This window comes from Marmota flaviventris, chromosome X (assembly GCF_047511675.1).
Source record: "Marmota flaviventris isolate mMarFla1 chromosome X, mMarFla1.hap1, whole genome shotgun sequence".
NCBI lineage: Eukaryota > Metazoa > Chordata > Mammalia > Rodentia > Sciuridae > Marmota > Marmota flaviventris.
Window position 1 is genome coordinate 120548507 of NC_092518.1, and position 21901 is coordinate 120570407.

The window sequence follows — 21901 nt, forward strand, 5'->3', positions numbered from 1 at the left end:
TAGGTTAGTCCACAACTTTCTTGGATCAGAATTATAGATAGTGGGAGGGGAATTTTTCAAAATACCTCAAGGGCAGCAATAATCTGATGGAAACAAGTTGCCAAAAGCTATCTGAATTCACTGAAAGAGAAGGGTCATTTCATATGGGCAGGGTCCTAGAAGGAAGCAGATGGGATATTTAAGAGAATGACATGAGGAGTGCTTGATAAAGGGACCAATTAAAGAAGTATGGATAGAACTCAGGGAACTCTTAGGGGATGATGAAACTCCCAGAGAAGAGCAAGAGTAGAAAGTTGCCATCTTTCTATCCTTCTATGGAAGGATAATGAGAAGAAGTTATTGCTGGAACCTAGCAAGAGCCATAGCCTTGGAAGAAGGGCCACCAATAGAAGAGAAACATGAACCTTTGTCTCTTCCTGTCTTCCAATCTCTGTCCAGGACTCCCCATTGGCCTGCTCCATCTGAGCCAATCTGAAGTCAGAGAGAAAGGGATTCTGGATGATTCTCTTAGCCCACATCTTATGACCAATACAAATACAAAAGTAAGAGTATGGATCTCAAGTGGCAAATGGGGAATATTTGCCTTCTGAACTCATTCTCCAGCCCAGGTGTGTAATCTGTGAGCCTATAGAAGAAATCAAAATACAGTCTTAGGAAGATAATGAAAAGGGAAAACAGGTAACAGGGATAAAAGTAAACACACGTAAGTCTTTCCACTTAAATACCATAAGAATACCTGGGAAATAAGTAGAACTGAGTCAGCATTATTCTTTGGACAAAACCTGGCTTGTCCATCATTTTGTTCTTTTTCTCTTTCCAAAACAGAGAATTTCCCCAACATTCTGACACTAGGGCAACAAAATGGAAAACATAATTTACATCAGAGGTTCTCAAACAGGAGTGCTTTCATCCCCTAAAGAATGTTTGGCTATTCTGGAGACATTTTTGGTTTTCAAAGTGGGAGTGTGGTGGAATGTCATTCACATGTCGAAGGCAAGTGACCAAAGATGCTGAAAAATACCCCATAATACATAAGACAAACCTCCATAAAAAAGTTATCAAACCCAACATATCAATAGTGTCAAAACTATAAAATCTTGTTTCAAATGCAAATATTCTACTTGATCAAAGACAGTGAGAATATGAGGATAGAAGAATTTATAAAATAAAATATTTGTATACAAACTGAAGAACTTTTCAATAATTCATATGGTAGAGTTTAACTGAAAAATATATTTTCTCTGAGATAAAGTGTTTCCCCCGCCCAAAAAAAAACACAAAAACAAAGTAGGCCCTGAAATTAAAATATTCAGATGACTACTGTGAAGCCAGGCCTTAGTATGCTCAATTGCTCATTGAATGTGTAACATTATATATACATGAGAAATTTCAGACAACTGAAAACAATGTGCATTATCTTTCACCAACTACTTGCTCTTGATTGAACATGGGCATTCAATTTCTTAAAAGACAGAATGCCCAACAGGGGGTAATGGTCACAGGATGGAGCCTCTTCATGACTCTTGAGGACATTCATAAGTGTTTTCAAATATCTGAAGGAAACTGAACTTGTTCTGCTTGGTCCCACATCATGGGGAGAGATGCAAGAAAAAAGTAAAATCAGTTAATTACATTAAAAAATAACTTTCCCTCTGTTCTCTCCTATTGAATATTCACAATGGTCCCAATGGGTAGGTGCTAATATTACAACCATTTTAAATATGTGGTGGCTGAGAGAGGTTAAATTCCATGCCCAGTCAAAAATCTGGTCAGTATAACTGAGCAGTTCAAGATAGAGGTGTGGAAGTTATTGATCTGATTCAAGCCAAAAATAAGCAAAAGGGGACATTTAGATAAATTGACCTTTTAGATAGTTTCTAAACCTCAGATTGCCAACAAATAAAGAACTAAGTAGAAAATTCACTTTTGGAAGAAAAGATCTGATCTTACAGGTAAAGGAAAGCTAGGTCTTTAAGGTATCTGAAACTAATGACTAAGATGTAATTAAAACATTAGCTGTCATAAGGTTGCCAACCTCATAAGTAAACTACAATCCCAATCCCTTGGTTAAGACAGCCCTGAATTCTTCCTTCCTCTTTAATCAACTTCTTCTCTTCCAGAATTATAATTCTGACCCTGACAAGAAGACAGAATCTGGACCTACTGGATCCTGCTATCTGTAACTCTTTGCTAAATGATGAAGGCATGCTTTGCATCTTGAATGAAATCATTAAGTTGATGATAATTACTGCTTCCAAATTCACTATGTAACTTCACATACATCGAACAGGGAAGATGGCAGAGTTCTCTTTCATCTGATGAGAAGTCACTAAAATCACTCAACTCCTCACAGAGAGGTGAATGAAGAGTGGTTGAGAAGGGATTCTACTTATTGGAGTCTATCATTTTTAAGAGATTACCTGCCCTTTATACTCTAGAATCTAAAAGGTTTGATTTCTCAGAATCCATTGGAACAGCTGGGAAGGAAATAAAGATTGTATTAATTTCTCAACTCTAGAATGTCTAAGAAAGGGACATTCGTATTTAACTACTTAAAATTTTGAAAACCAGTTGGTCATGGTAGCATATGCCTATAATCTCAGCTATTCAGGAGGATGAGGTAGGAGGACTGCAAGTTCAAGGTCAGTCTGGGAAACTGAATGAGACCCATGTAAAAGTAAAATAAATGGATGGGATGCTGCTCAGTGGTAGAATGCTTGCATAGCATGTGTGAGACCCTGGATCCAATCCCCAGTACTGTGAAAACAATTTTTTGAAAAATAAAGAATCTCTGATGTCACCAAATTTATTTAATGTGATCATGCAGTTCCTTTTACTTGGTGCGCAGTGTCATAATACCACAGGAGTTGTCCATTGACATAATCATTAGACTTTTCCTAAGTATTCCAGCACTGGACATCAAGCTGAACTCCAAATGCAGTAAGCAGATGTAACAAGACTATGGAATATTTATGTACATTGACTACAAACAAGAAGAGGCTTTGAGATCCCCAACTCAGCCCAGACTAGTGTGGTGATGAGAAAAGGTAACTGAGCTGGGAATACCATTCTAGGTTTTATGGAGGAGGAGAAAATGCATGAAAAGCAAGGAAACAGTATAAGTAGCCCTAATGCATGAAAGGCCATGATTCGGGGATGGGAAGTGGCCTAATGTGCCTGAGTCAAAGGAGGTTTTGAGAGGAAATGGGACCAGGAAAAAATATGCATGGAGGTATAATGTATAAAACACTGTGACAAAAGATAGGGCAGTGAGTTATGGGCCTAAACTTTTACTTGTGGAAGTAAAGGGTACCTTATGGGTATTTTCATTCCATTCCCCCAAAACAAGTATTCCTGCCATTACTACTATAATTACGACAAATAGCCCCATAGCTGCAAATTTCATCATTTTGAGCACTTACTAGGTGACAGGTTCTGTTTGGTGATACACACTGTTCCATGAGTTAATATGCGTTGATTCATTTGATGCTCAAAAAAACATACCATGTCTATATCCTTATAACCATTTAAGAAATCATAACATTTCACTAATGGGATTAGTTTGATACAGGGGATAGTTGAAACTTGAGAATGAAGCTATAACTCATTTTCCTGTATTCCCTATCCTTGCCAATTAGCACCAAAAGGCATCTAGTCTCTCGGGCTCCTTTCCCTGAGTATATTTGTATTTTGAAAAACAGCACAGCCAGTGAAGTGAGAAGGAAGAAGCTAGCAATATAACAGAGGGAGGACTGATTGAGATTAAGGTCATTGAAGGGTGGGGAAGAGGGAAATCCATTGTACATGAGGAGAGAGAAGAGGATTGACATTGCAAAGAAAAAGACATTTTCCTGGATATGAGGAATGGAATGAAGGGTGTAGGTATGTTTGTAGATGCAGAAGAGAGAGCTGAGAGAGTGCATCCCAACTTTTTTTCTGCAAAGTTGAGAGTTCATCTGCTGAGTAGGCTTCAGATGGAGCAGAAGGGAGCTCACTGGCAGGGGATTGAGACGTCTGCCATGGAAGATGAAAAAGGAATACAACAAGATACATGTCTGACCTGATGGCTTCAGTGGCAAGACTGGATGCTAAATAAACTTGCCCTACTCACCTATTATAAAAGACCAATAGGAAGAATACTTGTTTTATTGTGTCTTTGAGTGTGAATCATCTAAAAATTAGAGCCTGAATGAGTATAGCAATTTTTATTCAAAAGTCACCTAACGGAAGTAAACAAATATATATACACACATACACACACACACACACACACACACAATTCAATTTGTCAGAGTACTTCTAGAAAATATCAACTTATCTTCATGAACTAACAGTGAACCTACGAAATAATGTCAATTGCTTGCATTTCTGGTGTACATTATATGCTAATCAGAAGATTGTTACATGTGCCCTTTCTTAAATATTTGGCTGTGCTTTTTCGCCCCAAGAACTTAGTAATATAATTCTTCTGTAGAGTGCTCGCCTAGAACGTGTCAGCACCATATATATATATATATATATATATATATATATATATATATAGCAACTGAAGATGCATAATAAAAGCAACCTTTTATTTGTGGTGATAAAATGCATATGTTAAGAGGAGCTGTGTCAATGATCTTGGTCATAAATAGAAGTTTTGTGGAATTCTGCCTATATTTCTTCTAAGCACATCCACAGAAGCTAGAGTAACATTTGGTCTTTAAAGAAAAGGAATTGGGTGTGGTTAGGGTTTCTGTGTTAAAAAAAAAGTCCCTAACATATATTCACACATCCTTTCCTTCACTTAGTTGTAGCTTTATGGCCTCTAAGGAAAAGGAACAATGTCTTCCTGCTTCAGTAAGTAGACTATTACATCTTGCTGCAAGGGAATTATATGCTGTACTCTCTTTGTGCTTAAGAACGATATATGTACTCAAACATTTTCTCCTTTGGGAATTTTCTCCACTAAATAGGTAGCTCACAATACAATTCTTATGCATATAGAACTATTAGCCACAGAACTTGGGGAAAACATTCCTTTGAGGGATGTCTCTAGGCCTAGGAATGAGACCTAGGAAGGCTGGACCCTCAGTTCACTCATTTTCCTTTCCTCTACCTTTTAGTGTAACATCGTGAGTGTGAGTAACCCATGAGCAGGTGTGACTGCTTCAATGCTCACAAGTTGCTCACTGGGGTAATTGTCACACAATGGTTAAAAAGCATACTATCTAGAGGGCTGGGGTTGTGGCTCAGTGGTAGAGTGCTTGCCTAGAACATGTGAGGCACTGGGTTTGATCCTCAGCACTACATAAAAATAAAATAAAGGTATTGTGTCCATCTACAACTAAAAAAGATTTTTTTAAAAAAGCATACTATCTGGAGTCCAGCAGGTCTGGATTCAAGTCCTAGCTCCATAATTTCCTAACTAGGTGATCTTGGACAAGTTAATTCAAATTCATTATCTAAGTCTCCATCTTCTCATCTTGAAATAGGGGACAAATAATAAAAACAAGCTCACAATATTATTGTTAGGATTACAAAAGGTAATGTGTATAAAGCCCTAGCAGGGGACCTGGAACACAGTGGTGCTCACTAATGTGCAACTGAATAAAAATAACAGTTATTTCTCTTCCCTTTGCTTCAAAGGGAAAAATAACTTTTTCATTCTCTACCTTTCCAAGCCCCTGTAATAAGCATGCCAACCCTCTCAAACTAAACTGCTATGGTTGACAACGTGACCTGTGGACTGATTGTCCAGGTTTGAGTCCCTGTTCTTCTACTTATAAGTTGTGTGATTTCAGACAAGATACTCTTCTAAACCTCAGTTTTCTTATCTTCAAAAATGGGAATTAAGTGAAACAAAATATGTCAAGTACAGTGATTAGCATATAATGTAAACCAGAAATGCAAGCAATTGACATTATTTCATAGGTTCACTGTTAGTTCATGAAGATAAGTTGATATTTTCTAGAGGTACTCTGACAAATTGAATTGTAAGCTTCCCACCCATAGTGTGTAAAGTCTTTTACTTGTTTCCAAGGTGTCAGCCAAACTTGTATCGGGATGGGTTTTTGTTTATCTTCCTAAACAGAGAGCTTCTAATTCCTTAGGCAATAAAGAAATTTTGGCTATACTGGGCAATTTTTAAGGACTTCTAGAACCCTAACTGTTCTTACAATGTTGGCAAGCACATTTATGGAAATAACATGTGACAAAAAATTTTGATTGAAAAGTGATCCATCCTTTCAGTCACAGCCAGCTCAGCTTTTTGATTTATATAGATACTTTCCAGAAGATTGTTTCATGTGCCCTTTCTTAAATATTTGGCTGTTCCTTTCCCCCCCAAGAACTTAGTAATATAATTCTTCTGTTCTAGGATGTCATGCCAATGCATTAGATGCTCTACAGAATGAGTTTGCTATTTCTAGAAACCTCTGAACTCTTTTAGGCTAAATGAATGCCATCAGACAATGAATCTCTACAATACACTAATGGAACCAAGGGCCTAAGAGTTGGCACACCCCTTAAATGCCTCACTGATCATTTATAATGTTCAAACAAAATCTATACAGAACAAATCCAAAGAATGATACCATTCCACAGGAATATAAAACATAAAAACACAAGCCTAAAGTACACATTTCTTAAAAGACTTAAATGGTGATATTTGACAAAAAAAATATTCCAGTCATGAAAGCCTCTTCATGATCTGCCAACTACGCAGAAACAAAAAATCAGATTGAAAGAACGCTGCTAAGGGATGGAATCAAACCACATAGCCCAAGGCAGCTCTCCCTTACTTTATCTAATAAAGTGGTTTGATCTTAGAAAGTTACATATAAATCAATGCTTATTTAAATACACTTTGGAATGGCTTTACAAAGCAATCTTGCAGTGCATCCATTAGTAAAATGAATAATCACTCCCATTTACCTCTTTTATAAATTCAAATGCTCAAATAGCAATACTTAAAGTGAGATTTACTTAAGACTCAAGAGACCATAGCTCAATAGTTATACCTTAAGCAACTCATTTTCCAAGAATGACCCATGACTATGCTGGCACACTGGTATACCAATGCACAGTAAAATGAAAGAACAGCCAAAAAAGCTGGTGACATGACAAACCTAGTATAGGGGGGCACATATGCCACCTAGCCCTCTCTGTAGGAGATTACACTCCTTATTCCATTGGCTGTACTGCTACTTATCAAAGGAAAAGTGAGTGAGTTACTGGTGCCAGTTGCAATGCAGAAAGAATTTGTGGACAAGGTAGAAAATGGTACCAAGAACCAACAAATCTCTAATGAACAGATGGGTATAATCTATGGTCCTCATAGCTTGATAACAGTATTTGCAACTTCACAGCCCCTGACTATTGAAGGACTTCCCTGTAGGGGAAAGAGTAAAAGAATGTTAAGAGTTCTGAATACAGAAAGGAAGTCAGCAAGAACAGAAGAGTTTTCATGGTGAGGGGCAGAACTTTGTGACTGAAAAAAAAATCATAGACATAAAATAAATAACATAGGACTCTTCACAGTCTTTAAATATTTTATTGTTTAGTGTAAAACTCCAGGGCACAGATATTGCAAGCAGCTGTTCCTCCAACAGCTTTTACTCATGGGACCCTTCCTGGGGGGAACATTTCATTCTGGTAACATATTAGGAAATGCTGCACTAAAGACCATTTAAATAATAATAGAATGACTAGCATTTATTAAATGCCAGGGACAGAATGTGTGAAACTGAGAAATCAGTCTAGAAGCAAAGTTTAAGATAGGTTCCAGTGGGAGGCAGTGGTGCACTCTTGTAATCCCAGAGATTTAGGAGGCTGAGACAGGAGGATCATGAATTCAAAGCCAGCATCAGCAACTTAGCAAGATCCTAAACAACTTAGTGAGACCTTGTCTCAAAATAAAATATATAAAGGTCTGGGAATGTGACTCAGTGGTTAAGTGCCCCTGGTTCAATCATTGCTCCCCGACTCCTCAAAAAAAAAAAAAAAATAGGTCCTAGTGAGTAGTTTGGGAAAGAAGGTAAAATTAGCAAGGACTCTGAAAGTCCATTTATACATAGCAATGACTGGATAGGCTTAAGGATGGCGTGATGAGAATGGATTCCTTCAGAGCTGAATGATCATAATGTTTCATAACAACAATGATAATACATTCTCCTTTATTTAACGCTATGTTTCATGCCTATGCTCAGTCAACCCTCAAGACAACATCTTATATTTGATCCTATTATTGTCTCATTTCCCTCTTATTGCCACCAATCACCCAGCTGGTAAGTGTCAGAGAAGGTTTGTTCAGCAACCAGTTCTGTATTTGCCATTCCACTAGACTTCTCATGAAAAAAATTAAAAAAAATATTCTGAAGGTCATTCACAGTATCATATACAATGTATCATGCTATAGTTAATTGCATTCACCAGAAGGTACTAGGAGAAAATGATATATATGGATAGATTCACACAGTTTAGAAATAAAAATACAGAAAAATACTTTTAACCCAAAGTAGCCTACAGAAAAATTCTATGAGGAGGCTAATTGCCTTGATGAAATAATGAATCTATTGTTCGCTCTGCATTTTAAAAATTCTATTAAGGAAAAACATCACTCAAGAGACAGACTTTATTGTGCGACACATTTAGTGGAAAGTGACTTACTAGACTTACTAGTAAGACAAACGTGCCCTTAACAAGGATGTGGAACACACAGCATTTTTCAATTCTAAAAAAGTATTCTTTGGGGTATTAAGAGGTAACAGAGGGTTCTATTTACTTGGTGAGTCCCCTGCCTGCTATCTAAAGCAGCAAGCAGCATGTGGTTTTGATTGAGAAGTTTGTATTATTATCTTCCATATGCCAGGAAGATACCAATGACCTGCATTCTAAGGTGAAAAAAAAGAAACTCTTTAATTTCAGGCAGGTAGTGGTAAGAACTAAGCTGGAAGGCCTCAGCCAAGTGCTGGGAAATTGAGATTAAGAGTCTGATTGCAAGAGCATCTCAGAATTGGAATGTTAGGAGTTGACATGGGAAGGCTGAGACAAAGGCTAGATTTGAGAAGGCTTTTAAGAGTTTTGAACCTGACCAAGTAACAGGGATGTGCTATGTTTCCCACATTAAAAGAGAAAAACTTCATGTTAAAAAGTCCAGATATGAAGATATTCAATAAATCGTGCTTTCTATTTATGGACCAACAGATTTGAATGCATATGTATGCAGACACCATATTTATAGTTCACAACAGCTTCAACAATACAGCATTTTGTGTGTCTAATATAGCTATTACTCTAGAATAAAATATTTTGTAAATAGAGAATATAAATTTAGTCACATCTTAAACAACAGTTGAAGACACCAACCTAGGTGACACTCCAGATGGAAAAGCCATCTAGTTTAGATTATTTACAGTTGCAAGTCACGCTGTATTTTTTAATGCCTACTGGATTCCCTAGTTTTGCCTTGTCTAAGTTCTTTGAGCCTCAGTTTCCTTATGTATGAATTTGGAATAAAATACCTATGTTAGTAGATTTCTATATGGATTAGAGAAGTTTGAGGAAATATCTGGTCCAGGTTAGATTTTCAAAGAAATGGTGGTTATAATGATTGCTCCTCTAAATCCAAAAACAAGATGCTGGGGACAGAGTTGAGGGAGATAGAAATCTGCCTTTATGTGATATTCCACTGAAGTTTTCAGTTTCCCTTCCAACTGAAATATCACTTTTATTTTCTTAACTATTCATTAAACTTCTCCAACTTCCAAACAATCAGGATTCAGAATAATAAAAAAATATCAGGGATTATGAGCTGTGCTGCTCATAGAATACTGGGGCTGATTCTCTGGAAGGACAAGAAGCTACCACCTAACAGAAATCTGGGTAATGCAGGAAACTGCATATCTTTTGTTTGTGTCTACTGCTTATCTGGGAACAGTTTACACATGGGAAGGATGTGAACTGTTATTCACTTTCAAATAGAAATAGGCAAACATGGAAGTAGGTGGATGGTTAAGATTCAATGTGCACAAGTACCCCTACCTCCATGTATTTCTCCACAGGGGAGATTAATGAAAATGGTTTCCAGAAGAAAGGGAAAAAGATAAGTTAGCACATACCTAGCTTCTCTCAGAATAGTGCCTTTCCATACCTGACTGTCCCTGTGTATCTGGAAGAAAAGGAAGGGGCTAAAGGTAGGAAAGCATAAATGCCAAGACAGCACTAAGATGGTGGCTGGTGAATTGAGGAATGATGTGAAATTTGATGTCTATGGTTTTGAATCAGCAAAGGGTTGGGGTGCTGGTTTACCAGTAAGCATTCTCTCTCAGTCCCAGCTTCTAATCTTCTGCCAGTGAGGAGGGAATCCTCCTTACTCCAAAGTATTTCTTCACAAAATGACACAGAACACAAAGCAGGGGGTTATTCCCATCAGGATCATAACATCATTCGTTTCCTGACATCAAGGTTGGGGGCATTAAAAGAAAGAGTTAAAGGGTCATCAGGTAAGACATGCTTTCGTAAATCTCCTCAAGGTAAATTCTGGGAGTCTAATTTGATCATATTAACTAATCTGAAATGGAGACAGTCAGGTTCTCAGAAAATAATACTTTTCCTTTTCTCATAGCCACACTAGGCCCAGGCTTTACTCTTCTCCAAGCCAGTCAAGAATCAAGATCACAAGTTTTGATAAGAATATGGCCCATAGCCATCAAGTCCTCCTGCTTAATAAAGATAGCAAAAATATGAAAATTTTATGAGTCTTATTTCCAAACTGGTTGAATATAAAATTGTTAGGAAGCAAAGTAACAAATTGAGTCTTATTTTGTACCATTTTGAGACATTTGAAACAAGATAAATTAGTACCCATTCAATCCTTTTTTGTTTAGTTTTGTTGTTTTTCATTTTATAGATAAGGACATGAAGACCCATGGAAGGAACAGACCTTATTCAAAGTGACTTAAGTCACTGAAGGCACTTTACTGTAATAAAGAAATAAAATCAAAGCTAAAAAACAGGAACCAGATAAACCATAACTACTTTTGAAAAAAATAAAGCAAAACACATTAAATTAGCTGAGAGGTAAATTTAATTCTGGTCTTTGATAGTCCTTTGGAGTATTAATTTTCTCTGAACTTTGATAGGTTTAATTCCTGTATGTCCCTCAAAATATGCAAAACTTCACAAAATTCATTTTTTCCTGATAATCTTATGCTTATTGGCAGTGCAAAGGAACCAAGAAGATGCAAAGACAAGCTATGGCTTATTATTTTGGATTATTTTAAGAATAAATAATCTGTGCAAAGCAATTAGTCTGGTTCTTTGCACTACTATAGGGACCCTATATTAGTTGAATTTGAATGATCTAAGATTCTGTGTTTTGAATTCTATATGAAAACATGGAAAAATTGAAGAATACCTTCACCTTTGCTCATTATCAACTCTGCTGAAGAAAAAATGAATTGAGCACAAGTTTTCTAAAAGGACTACAACAAAAAGACCTTCATGAATAAGGTTAAACATGAGCCTGGGCATGACACAAACTGACTTACATTACTTTTCACATGTGAGAGCTTTACTTTAAACTCTTAGAAGGAGGGATTCTGGCTGGGCATGGTGGCACATGCCAATAATCCCAGTAGCTGGGGAGGGCAAGGCAGGAGGATCTCAAGTTCAAAGCCAGCCTCAGCAACTTGGTAAGATCCTGTCTCAAAATCAAAAATAAAAAGGGTATAGTGCCTTTTTAAAATTAATTAAATATATCTGATAAAAGGAAAAAATAAATAAAAAGGGCTAGGGACATGGCCCAGTGGTTAATCACCCCTGTGGTCAATCCCCAGTAACAACAACAACAACAACAAAAACAAAAAACCAGCGTCTCCAGATCTCCTATAATAGACACAAGGAAGAAACCAAGTTGGTACTCACTGTGGAATGCTAATTTAACCTGATTTCCTCCATTTTCTTATATTAAATCTTCACTTTAAGCTCTATTGGGAAGTTTTATAAATAGCTTCTAGGTTTTGGAGGGACAGGGGAAGGACTGTCAAGAGAAAGGCAGAATTTGGATGATGTTGAAACTATTACTATATTAGCTAGCCCAAGGAAGGAGAACATTGCTGGTGATTAAACAGAAACATTTTTACTGACTCAAATAATTTTCAGAAAATATCTATTTTGTTGGCACAGTTATTACATAGTCCAGGGTTCTTAACAAGGCATTTTTTCTTCTTGTGGAATAATTGACAATGTCCGAAGATATTTTTGATTGCTATAACAAAGAAGTGATACTGATATCTAGTGGGTAGAGGCCAGGGATAGTACTCAATATGTCCTACAATGCACAGAGAGGACATCACCTGACAAAAAAGAAAGATCTAACCCCAAAAGCCAACAGCACCCAGATTGACATATACCACTAGTCCAGCATGGGACCTAGAAATACTAAATGAAGGACAGACAAATATATAAACTATTTTTTTACAGACAGAAAGAAGCCTTAGCAAATATCCTCACTGGGATTTATGTCTCACATGTGCATCCCAGGTTAAGTTGATATAATTATTTTAACCCAAGGTTATTCATTATCAAGTATTAGAATGTGTTGGTTGATTTGTCCAAATCTTTTATGTAGAAAAAAAATTAGGCACCCATTGGATAAAGATGACAAATCACCAATATCTGGAGTACTCTAGGGGCATAGGTTGGCTTCCAATGTTCCCTGTGTCCACTCCTTGTCCCACTTCCCAGCAGGATAAGAACACAAAGGTCAATTTCTTTGTTAAATCTGACCTTCTTCCTTCTACCCACTGATATCTTCTTCCTTCCTCATAAAAACCCTTTCTCAAGGCTAGCAGACAGGCGAGAAAATAATGACAGGATATCAAAAGGCTTCACAGGTTGCAGGAATATATAGTCTCCTTGATTTACTTACATGTACCACTACTGAAACCCCAAATTACATTTAATGTTCAAGATGCTGTCTCAGTACAGAGTCAAATGAGATAAAGTCAGGAAAGAAAGTATCACTGAATATGCTAAGAAAAAAAAAACACTGAATGTCATTAAGGGTAGGTACATAAATGCTGTATTTACTATGGTGACATTTGCCTGTTTTAAGAAAAAGGTGTTCAGGGGAAAAAGTATATAGTGGCTCTAGCCTCTGGAATAAATTGAGAAATGCAGAGTAGTTTAATGTAGTCTGAATAGAGGGGTGATTCAAGTACCAGACTTCTTTCAGAAAGAAATATTCCCCAAAATACTCTCCCTTATACTATGAAAAGTGAATCAATTGAATTTCTTATTTTCTCAGACTAAAGACACAAGCCTCTTTCCCCACTTGAGGCCACTAAGGAAGAATTATTTGACCTTGGATAAGAGGACAACCCATACAGAAAACTTTCATCCAGTTTTGCATGGGAAGCTTTCCTTGGATCCAAATTCACAAATTACAGATTAAAACTCAGCTCATTATATGGACTCTATATAATCCTGTCAACTCAACAGTTCTTTACCACAAAACTGTGTATTTGTTCCTTTTAAACACTAGTTTTTTGATTCAGCAAGAAACCTTTGCTGCTAAAGAATCAATTTCCACAGGCTGGCAAGAGTGCACATTTGTAAAGTTGGCAAAAAAACCAAAAACTTGCTTTATTGGAAACTCATGTAACATCATCCTTGATTGCAGCATATTAATATAGCTCCAAAAATATGCCAATTTTAAAAATTTAATTCCCAGCACTCCAGTATTTTTATGCTACTGAAAACATTATTAAGTGAGCTTAACTATATTAAAAAGGACAAACAACAAAAGTATAAATTGGTCTTGGCAAGGACTTAAACTTTAGATGCACTATGAGAAGAAAAATCAATGACATCTTTATGAAGACCTATTTTCATTAGCAGTTAGACGGTATGTGATTCCCCGTAACTCTATCAAGGATTCTGAGCCAACCCATTTTGATTATTTCTGCCGAAATGTGAGAGATGGAGAGACTTCTGTTCTATATTACAATGAATTGTACCACAAACCCTAGATGTTAAAAGGGATTTAGGAAAGACTTATATTAAATTAGCATTTCCTCATTGCATTTAGCTCTTCTTATCTACCTGTCCTTCCTGAAGCCCAGTCCTTCCTTAGCTTCCTTAGCACCTCATTTTCCTGGTTTTCCTTCTTTCACTTCTGAGCTAGTTTCTCTACCAACTCTATCTCACTAGAGTCTCCTCTGCTCTCAGTTTTTTTTTTTTTTGATGTATTCTTTGATGTTCTAATCTGTAGACAAAGTACAGCTGTATATACTTAAGGGGTACAAGTAATGATATGGATTTTTCAAACAATGTGAGAGACCAAATCAAGTCAACCAACTTTTCCATCACTTCAAACATTTGATATCATCCATGATAAGAACATTCAAGATCCATTTCCCTAGAAACATGGAAATGTACTGTACCCAAATATTAGCTCTATTCATTATGCTGTATAAGATATCTCAAGAAAAAGGAAAGAAAAGAAAATATATTCTTCCTGTCTGAGGCTTTATGCCCTTTGGTACTGGGGATCCAATTCAGAGGCACTTTAACACTGAGCCACATTCTCAGCCCTTTAAAATTTTTTTTTTAGAGACAGGGTCTCACTAAGTCATTTAGGCCCTTGCTAAATTGTTGAGGCTGGCCTGGAACTTGCAAACCTCTTGAATTGCTGGGATTACAGGTGTGCACCACTGTGCTTGGCCCCTTTGATTATTATTTCTCCATTCCCCACTGTGGCCTCTGGTAACCACCATTCTATTCTCTGCTTCTATGAGTTCAATTACTTTAGATTGAACATACAAATGAAAATATGCAGTATTTTCTTTGGTGTTTAGCTTATTTCAGTTCATATAATGTTCTGCAATTCCATCCCTGTTGTTGCAGATGTCAGAATGTCTTTCTTTTTTTAAAGGCTGAAAAGGACCCCACTGCATATGCATACATGCACTCATATGTACCATTGTCTGTTTCCGTTCATCTGATGATGAATACTTGTGAATATTGTGAATAGTGGTTGAGTAAAAATGGGCATGTAGACAACTCTTCAGCATACTGATTTACCAAAAGGTACTGACAAAAAAGCAAAAAATTGACAAATGGGATTACATCAAAGTAAGAAATCTTTTGCACACAAAAGGAAATAGTGTGAAGAGACAACCTATAGACTGGCCAAAAACATATGCAAGCCACACATCTGAAAAGGTTTTAATATCCAAAATATCTAAGGAATTCAAACAACTCTACAGAAAGAAAACAAATAATTCTAATAAGAAATGGGCACCTAAATACACTACTCAGATGAAGAAAGATACATTAAAAAAGTTCTCAACATTACTCTCATTAGGGAGATGCAAATTAAACCCAAAATGTGATATAATCAAAAGATATCAAGAGCTGGCCAGGATGTGGAGTAAAGGGAACATTGGTCCACCCATGGTGGAAATGTACATTAGTACAACCATCATGGAAAACTTTATGGTGATTCATAATAAAACTAAAAATTTTATTATCATATGATATAACAATCTTACTTCTGGGAATTTACCTGAGAGATTTGGAATCATTATGTCAAAGAGATATCTTTCCTCAGTTTTAAAAATGGCCACAGACTGATAAATCTTAAATACCTATTGCCAGCCTAAAACTCATTTCTGAGCCATTTGAAGTCAAGTTCATGTCCTGACACACAGAAAAGTTGCTCAGTAAGTGTTGCATGAACAAATCAATTAATGACACAGAAAAAGGATTTATTGGACTTGAATAAAAGAAAAATGGAGGAGGACTGAGTTGTCATATACAAACCCATTCTAGAACCATCAGCACCACCCTAGTTTATCAGCTAATCAAACACATGTGATGGAGTCCAAGTGAGATCAACAGCACCATTTTGCCAACTACAGCCTATGAGAAAGTGGTTTTGAATGTAACACAAGCTAATAAGAGATGAGTATGAAGTCTGTCTTTCCTGCCAGTCTTAAATTCCTTCTAGAGAGTAGAGTTGCTATCTATCTTGACATGATGCTCCTAGTTTCAAGCATGATGGCTCACTATGCAAGACAGTCATTAATATCTATTGACAAATATATCCATTCTGCTAATGGTGATTAGAAACAGTCACTTGCTGCCAGGAATTAGGGAAAATGGTCCATTGAACTCAGAATATCCAAATTTGTTAGACAAGTAAATTATTTGTAATGATAAATATTTCTTGAGTACTTCTTGTTGCCAGAACCAAATATGTTTAGTAAAGTTCTATTCAGAAGGGATGAAATAAAGGCTATAATGTTTAAATGAAGTCCACACTGGGAAGGGAAACAGTCTTTTAAATCACTAGTGTCTGTTTCCAAAGCAAAAACTCCACTAGAAAAAAGGTTCTCAAAGTATTCTACTTTGCTTTGGGGAGCTTTTTTTCCTTCTTCAAGCAAATATTCTGGGTATATTTAACAAATTATCCACTAAGTGAACAGCTAACCATGCATGTTGATTAGAGATTAACTGAATCAGTTCATGAATCTTCTAACCCAGATGCAAAACACCTTCTCTGAGAAGAATCAAGAGAGTTCAGAAGAAAAAAATCAGTGATGAAGGAAGAAGTGGAAAAAGTAACTGGCTAGCAGTTTCTATAATCCCCACTTTTTGAAATGACTTCTGTTCTTTCCTTGTTGCATGAAACAAATCAGATTTTGTTCAGAGCCTGAGGCAACCTGCTAGACAAACATTCTTACTGTATGAATGAATGGTTTGCTTGGATCCACAGTGTCCTATTGACAGTTGGGATTAGCCTGGGCTTTGCTGGATTGGATGCATACTAAAAAAGGACAACAGTGGAGAAACCCTGTGACCTCCACAACTTCTCTGCTTGTGTTTTATTTCCCTAATTAACTATTATGAATACTGGTGTGTGTCTCTGTGTTTGTTCAGACCCTCTTTGAATGGAGATCAGCAACCACAGAGGGGTACTTTTCCCTTGTCCCTGTGTTTTTGTTTTTATTTTGTTTTGTTTTTTAAATATCTTTATTTATTTAGTTAGCTAATATGGTGCTGAGAATTGAACCCAGTGCCTCACACATATTCTGTAGATGCTCTACCATTGAGCCACAATCCTAGTCCTTGTCTCTGTGTTTTGTGTTTTGCAGTGCAGGAGAATCAACTTTGTCACTATAGGAGCAATGGAAAGACTCTGACAGAAGTCAACCAAGATAGCTCCTGACCCATTGAGGTCCTTAGTGAAGAGTCTGTCTGCATCTGATTCAGGGAAAGTTACCTATGCTTATACAGAGAGAGACAGAAGGAGTGAATAACCCTAATATGGATATGTTGGTCCCTAAAATCTCCATGTGTTTGTAGACAAACTATCCTAAAAGGGGTGCTGCTCCTCTTTTTGCACAAGATCCCTGTAATCCAAAGTTGGCATGAAAATCCAGAGCAAGAATAAAAACTCTTGAGCTCTCAAAAGGGATGCCAAATCCAGATGACCTTAAAACCCGCCTTCTCTACCTGTGAGGACCCCATCCAAAAATATTACAGCTCCAGAACTCTACCTTACCCTTCCCCCTTTTGGGACAATGCAGCTCATGGCAGAATCAGCAAAGCCAGCTTTAAGGTCTAGTGGTTCTATGAGGTAAACTATGGGATTGAAGCATTCCTCTATTTAGCAAGCATTGCAGCAAACAGGATCTTCAGAAACCAGATGTTCATACAGAACAATGTAGAAGGGCATGGTACACATCTCAGGGATGCTACTTTATTTAACCCCTTGCCTATCACTTCTGCCACCATTTGAACCAGGATGAGGGGAATATACAAAGGAAATCCTCCATTGGGTACATTAAGTACATTCTCCTGGAAAGTTTCAAAGAATTCTATGATTTTCTTCTTAGTACCTCTGGCATGGATAAGATGGGGTTGAGTTCTTTTCTTGTGTTTTGTGACTGAAAGGTTCAGGGTATAGGAGGAGCTGAGGTAGCACAGTATGGTGGAAAAGATCAGACTTGGGAGCTAAATAATGTAAGCTTCAACTTCCAATTAAGACACTGATTAGCTGTATGACTCTGAATGAGTTATGTCACAGCTCTACACACCAGCTTCCCCATCATGCCTTTCAAGATTGCTGACACCTACCTCATGGGGTGGCTGGGAAGATTAGCAATAATAAACCTAAAGGAACTGACACATAAAAGATGCTAAAAGTTGGTAGTTAAGCATCTACTCAAAGCACAGTTCACAATGTCCTGCACAGAATACATCATGAAAATTCCTGGGACCTCTTTCTTCATACTTCTGGAGGGAAGTTGACCATTATATACAATCCCACTTTGTGTCAAAGTCACAAATAACAATATCTGGACAATGATCCAACTCAGTTTGGCAGGACTTTCTCCTCATGTGCCTTAAGTTACTTCTCTGTAATGAAGGTTTTGTCACACAGGAACTTAGGGCATCAGGTAATATTATGTGAGACAAGTTTGGAAGTGGAAGGTCAACTGGCCTGAGGTGATCAAGTACTACCTGTAGCTGAGAAGCTTACTCCAGTACAGGGAGCGAATCCCATCTTGGAATGCTACATATTGTAAATCATTTTGCCCAAGTCAAATTTGATTAATATTTCCCTGAAACATTCTAAAATCACATCTGACTGTTTCTCTTCTCTCCAAAAAGCAAGCTACCTTTTTATTATTCTTCTGACAGCAGGCAAAATGTCTCTCCATCTCTGGTTATAGGCAATGTGTCTCAGCAAAGTGATACTGTCATCACTAGATGGAAGCTCCTTATAGGGCTACCCACCCTACATATGACACACATTCTCCTATTAACAGAAAGACCACAGACTCTGGATTGACCCAAGTTTCATTTGAGTATTTGCTCTATCATTTACCAGCCAGGTGACCTTGGGCAAATTATTTCACTTATCTGAGTCTCAATTTCCTCATTCATCAAATGGAGAAGAGAAAACATCTGCCTGCCTCCAAGGATTGCCCTGAGAATTAAGGCAATGTTGGGTAAACCTGGTCCCCATACTGAGTTCTGGATAACTCAATTATTGTTTTCTTTTTTTCCTAATTACCATAGGCCAGAGAACAGTGTTCCCACAAGTTATGAAAGAGAGTCTGTTGTGATTAGCCCCATCTCTAGGTTATATCTAATCCAATGGGGCTCAGGAAGCCTGCAGGGCAAGTCTGAACACTTCCATCAGTGGTGGTGATTTTATTGAACTAAAAAAAATTAAGCTATAGAATTGGCTTTTTAATAATTTGGATGACATTTCCTCATTTCTATTATTATAGGTGGAAAGATACATCACCTAACTTAAAGAAAGGACAGAAGGCAAGTGATATGTTTATGTCTTTAATCCAGGAACAGTTCTGTCACGTTTAAATTGATTTAATTATCCACTCATTAATCTACTATTTCTTTGTGTGCCCAGATAAATCATCAGCTCCTTGAGGATAAGGGCCACTGTATTTACTCCTTTTGATCATTGTACCCCACCTAACCCTAGGCCCAGAGAATGAGGAAGCACTCCTGAGTTCCTACTGTTTGCAACAACACCTTCCTTCTGCAAAGCTGAGGATGGAGTGTTGACAGTCTTTTATTCCTTTAAACATTAAGACACTTTTTGTAAATAAAATCGTATGTATGCATATATGGGAGAAGAAGAGGAAAACTGAGCATTGAGAGAAACCATGAAAGGTAAAGGGCATGGGCATTAGAAGCCAGAAAAGTGAGATTCAAATCATGTCCTGCCCATTTATTGTAGACATTCTTAGGCTTTCTGTATCTTCACTCATCTGTTCAGTGGTGGCAGAAGTTCCTACCTGACAGGGTTTCAATGCTCCTGCCTTCAAGGGACTTCAGTGTTTTCCCTCTATGGAGACATGACCCAGTTGAAGGTGATTTCTTCCCTTCCCCACTGGAAGGCCTGGACTTGGAGCCAAAGTTGTTTGTTGCTTTCAAACTTGACATGCCTGAAGTTTGTCTTGGAACTGTTTTGAGAACATATATCTTAAAATAGCTGAGTCTCCTAAGTAGACATCTGCTAGCACCTGGGTAGAAGTGGACATGTGACTTTCACGTGATAGAGTGTGGATATTGGCTGTGAGGCAAGACAAGGGTAAGTGTTGATAAATGCAGGATGCAACATCTCGTTTGACACGTTCCCATGGGCATTATTCAAGCTGCTTATTCAGTTCATGGAGAAATACTGCAAAGGATAACAAATGAATGCCTGAATCAGAGTAATTTAGAATGCTAGGAATGATTAATAAATGGATAGAAATTAAAGCCTCCCAATTAGGTCAAAGTCAATGTTCACATGCATCCTGCTGTAATGATGTGATGCAGAGGTAGCTGATGATGTCTATATGATAAAGGGGCAATACTTCAATAATGAGTCAAGCTCTGCCATGTCACTAGAATAGTAGCAATCAAGTAACGAAGCCACAGTACTTTTCTAACATATCAAAATATCCTTTTTATCCTTATTTATCTTCTTTAAGTGCACTCACACATAGGTCCCAAGAAACTCTTCCACTTACATTTGCAAGCTGCACTAGAGTCTGAGAGCAGATCCAGTGTGACAAGGATTGCTTGCAAGAAAGGATGTTGGTCACAAGGTGGCAGATTACCACGCTCCTATGGAGAAGCCTGATTATTTTTTTCTGAAAAGCTCAGAATGACACAAGAGGCAAGAAAACTTCAGAAAGGGGTGTGCTTGCAGTGGGAAAGATGGCTACCTTACATAGCCACGAGTTCTAAAGGTTATATAAATGCTGCCTGTCCAGCTGTGCCCTCTAATCATGGGGCACCTCTTGAAAAAGCTCAAGCAATCAACGTGATAAGATTTTGGAAATGACAGCTGACATCAAGCAACAGGCACAATGCCAAGGTAGTTATTTTCTAAGGCACTGGTTCCAACTCTGTTAGCACATTTGAATCACCTTGGAAGATTTTTTTTTAAGTGCCCATGTTGAGCCTTCACCATGAGAGATTTTGGAGATTTTCTGTTTTTTTTTTTTTTTTTTTCTGTTGATTTTGGTCTGGTCTGAGGCTTAGGCATCAACATTATTTAAACAGTCCTCAGGTGATTCCAATGTGAAGACAAGATTGAGGATCACTAATCTAAAGCAGTTATTACTCAGATATAGTCCACAAACCCAGGGTTGGTCTGGGAACTATGTCACTAAATTTTTTTTAATTTAGTTCAGTTGACATTAGTTTTCACAACAAGAGAGAAATACTTTATTGATGAAGGAAGCAGTGTATTATTAACATTTTGGGACAAACTCCTTATGTAGTCATGAACTGGAAACAAACCATTTTAGACCCAGAACTGATCCATGGACTACACTTTGAGTAGCATGTAGTAGGTGGGAGTCAGAGAGAAGGGGAAGGAATAGCAAAGCATTTTCAAAAGTGTGATACTTGTCAAAACCCAGCTCTGATGAGAATACACTGCTCAGTGGAGCCAGCACAGCCTTCCAATATATATACTTGTGGGATGTTAATGGGTTAAGGAGTGAGAAAGTTCCAGTAGCTAGAAGATGTTGTTTAACAATGAGCTGCCTGAAGTAAGACAGCTTTCTCATCTGCAAGACTCCTCAAAACCTTAAATATGCTCATATGCATCATGACTCTCTAGGGATGGTATATAGTTTGGGAAACATATTTGATTGTAGAATCTGTCTTTTCCTGAATATATCTTATACAATCATTGTGTCATGAAACATAACTAGAAAACAATGATCTGATGGTTATTTAAGAATCTGAGACAAAGAATACAGTTAATTCATGTATTCTACTTGATCAGGCAAGGAGTTGTAAACAAACGGGAGTTGTAAACAAAAGATGGGATGGATGTTGAAGTAGTTGCAACAGCAAATTCTTATGCATT

The 21901-nt window shown here is 37.4% G+C and overlaps 1 protein-coding gene across 2 annotated transcripts in view; it reads right to left on the bottom strand.

The window, feature by feature from the left end:
- The window catches only part of Fgf13 (fibroblast growth factor 13), a 509017-nt gene that overhangs the window by 169623 nt on the left and 317493 nt on the right, over positions 1–21901 (bottom strand). The window lies entirely within an intron of this gene.